Source organism: Poromitra crassiceps (assembly GCF_964638095.1).
Source record: "Poromitra crassiceps genome assembly, chromosome: 12".
NCBI lineage: Eukaryota > Metazoa > Chordata > Actinopteri > Beryciformes > Melamphaidae > Poromitra > Poromitra crassiceps.
In genome coordinates this window covers 25,589,755-25,593,299 of record NC_139632.1, presented here as the reverse complement: position 1 = coordinate 25,593,299, position 3,545 = coordinate 25,589,755, and positions in this window count along the sequence as shown.

Below are 3,545 nucleotides of genomic sequence, written 5' to 3'. Positions count from 1 at the left end.
TAAAGCCTAACAGTTGTGTCGCATCAATAGTCTATTAGGATTAATTAAGATAGGAAGTGACAGCTGACGATTAAGCGCATCAATTGCAGTTCAACAATGTAGAGGTCAAATGATCAAGTTCTTTTCTTTCACAATAATATTACGCCCCGGTATAATTCCTCACAAAAAAAACGCATGTATTTATTGATTGATGAATAATGTTTCACAATAACATGCACCAATTATTTTATCAGATAAATGTATGCAGAATTTGTTGCGTGTCCTATTCTAATTTTGTGACAGTGGTGGAGCCAACGATTTCATAATTGATTATGCTTCTAATTACAAAGCATACAATTAGTGGAAGTTATTGATAGTTCAGCATGTGCCTTTTAACCCCGGAGCTGTCCGTCTACTCCCAGAGGAGACGTGTGTCCTTCTGTGTTAATGATGGAAATGACTTTTAGATAACAAGGGTGTCCCAGACAATCAGCTGTGTTTAGACAGTGACCTGGACATCCACTCGCATGCCCTCTGTAGCTCCCCCTGCCTTTATACACCAGCATCATTCTAATTAGAGAGCACTCAACTCAAATAAGATGAGGTGTGTCTACATGCTTTTAATGTATTATACCACAGCAAGTGAAGGATAGCTACTCTACATTGATATTCAGACTGAGATTCAGTGTTTCTCTTATCTTACAGTAACATTTACTGTAAAATAACTGAATATTTAGGAATGCCCTCCAATGGTTTTGAGCAGCACACTTGGAAGTATTGGAAGAGACAGGACTCACGCTGTTATCAGATTTCATAAGCAAACGCTAGCAGCGCTTTAATAGTTAGCCTCAGACATTTTCAAATGTCATGAAAGCATACCGCCTCAGCATTGTTTTCCCATCTTCTTATTTAACGACACTTAACTGCCATACTGTAGCGCACAGGGATCAGCAGTGCAAGCAATAATATGCAACCTTGTTGAATGCCTTCTTATCATTATTTTCTGTCTAGTTGTAGCCTACTGCTGTACAGGCACTTTAATATACAGTAGATGTGCAACATATCCAATGTTTTAGACATGATCTTAATAATGTCTAAATCGCCACAATGTTTTATAATCATCTAGTAATCTATAGTAATATGGATATGATGCAACAGAACAGACCAATGTGATTTTTTTTATTTATCAGCTGCAAAGGATACTCTAAGAATATACAGTAGCTCATATCAAGGACTGTTTCCAGTTCACTATACTCAGTCTGTAAAAGGGCTGGAGTGCTGGGGGGCATACTTACCCTTGAGTTCCCAGAGGAGCAATGTTATTATTGGTAATAAAAAGCCATAAATACAGTGTGAGGGAAGCTGATGCCTCTATAGAAGTCATACTCCACTGAGTCTAGGCACCTTTGAGAATTAGATGAATGTTTTTTCCCCCCAGAAAATATTTAAAATGTTTGCACAAAAGTTGACAAATAAGTTTGTTAAGAAAAGCCGGTTTAGGACGTTACTGCACAAAAGGAACGGGTGTAACAATTTCAATCGTTGAATCTTTTAGGGGAGGGCGTCGGGCTGGGGAGCAATGCTAAACTACTGTCAAGACAAATATTTCCAGTAGAGTCCACTTGTATAATGGAATGGGAAAAAAGATATATATATAAGCAGGCACTAAAAGTGTTTCTTCCGCCTCTTGCCCCCCCCGGCATCCAGCTTTCTCCTTGCCTTATCCAACACAAAGACTGCATTGTTAGCAGGGCCATTACGAGCAGTCTTGACTGCACTGGACAACATATGGCTCAAGGGAGAACGCTATAGATTGCAGGGATGGGGGGAAATGGGAAAGTTCATCAGACCCATCTCATCTGACCTCACTTGGTTCTGGAGGAAGAATGCACCCAGACACTAATGCTGAATAGACAGATTTTCCAAATGCTTTGAATTCTGTTAGGATAGCGAGAAAGGAAAAGGCGAGATGCTCAAAGAAATGGATTTGGCCTTTAAAGTATCCTGTAAGTGGAGTGATGCCCATTTCTTTACAAGGATGACATTCGGCCACCCGTTTTATTGATGGCTGCGCAAAAAAGGGGAAAGAGTGCACACAATTAGGAGTAAATTGAAGGACTGGGAGATTGGGGTTGATTTTAGCCTTATAGCTTTAGGTCTTCATTTTGGAAATATAAATGGGAAGAATAGTCTTAAATGCCTTTCTTTCCCTCTGTTCTGTTATTTATTTATTTTATTGTATTTTTTCTGGATGGTAGCCGTGGCCCCTCTTGGAACAGATGTATTACTTATGACATCCCAGTTTTCATCCGTTCACAATTTCTACATTAGAGTTAAATCTCTGCAGCTGGAATCTCACGGCTGAGTTAGCCAGAGCCCATCAAATATTGAAACGTTCAGAGCCACTGGCAGGCAGGTTGAGGGGAGTTCATGTCCAAAGCCAAGCTTCAGATTCACAGACATCCCAATAGGAGTGTACTACAGAAAAAAGCACTAATAAAAATTTCATTGAAATGAGACGGGGATATTGCTAGCATTCTCCCCAGCATCCGTATGAAATCTTAATCTGAGTTAATGGAAGAGATATGAAAGCCTTTCTCAATTCAAACACAAGCAGTGCATAATTTATAAATTATTGTCAGAAAAGTGATTCCGCTCTGAGATTTGCTCTCCTCGAGATGGAAGTGAACTCAGAGAGACAATAAGAAAACATCGTCTTTTTGACCTTTGATGCCAGGAGATTTTACAGTAGAGCTGTCGATATTATAAGGTAAACTGGTCATTTCTCCAAAACTGCTGCAGCAGCACTCAGGGCAAATACCAATGGAGGCTTCTTCTGGGGGCTAGCCAGAGCCCAATGCAGACTGAGGGGGCTAGCCACAGCCCGATGCAGACTGAGTAAATAAAACAGCCTCTGGAGGATGGAGTGTAAGAATGCTTTGTCCTGAAATTTGACAGTTGCTAAAAGCTCCATAACATCTCAAACCATCTCAGTGATGAAGAGGAGGATAGGATTCTTTTAAAAAGCCTTCCTCCTCTCCCCTCGCTCTCTTTTTTTTACTCCAATTACAGATGATATGTTTGCATGGCGTGGCCTGTGGTTAATTCACAGTGACAGCTTCCTCTTCCTCCTGCCTGTGGAGCGTAATAGAAACGGTGTCCCACGCTGGAAAACATTCTTCACTAATGTAGCCTCAGCGTGTCCAGCGTGGAGCTGGGGTTGTTCCTACTCCATTACATGGCAGGGAACAGGTCCTGATTAGGATTAGCACATGTATCCCCCCTCCCTGAAGACAGCCAAGTTCAATCATCTTGACTACTGCACTCTGTTCACACTACGGAGCCCAAGCCTTTTCACCGTGGCCTCCAGCCGGGGTATTCTTTCATCTCAACACTTGCAGGAGAGGCTTTAACAAACCAAACTGAAAGAGCGATCTTAAGTTTGTCATTTGTTTTCATGATTGAGTAAATTGAGGAAAGGTTATTATAATTCCCATACTAATATGAAGTAACTTTTTTAACGACAGCTCAAAACAACTATTCTGCTTTTTTGCCTCACTAATATA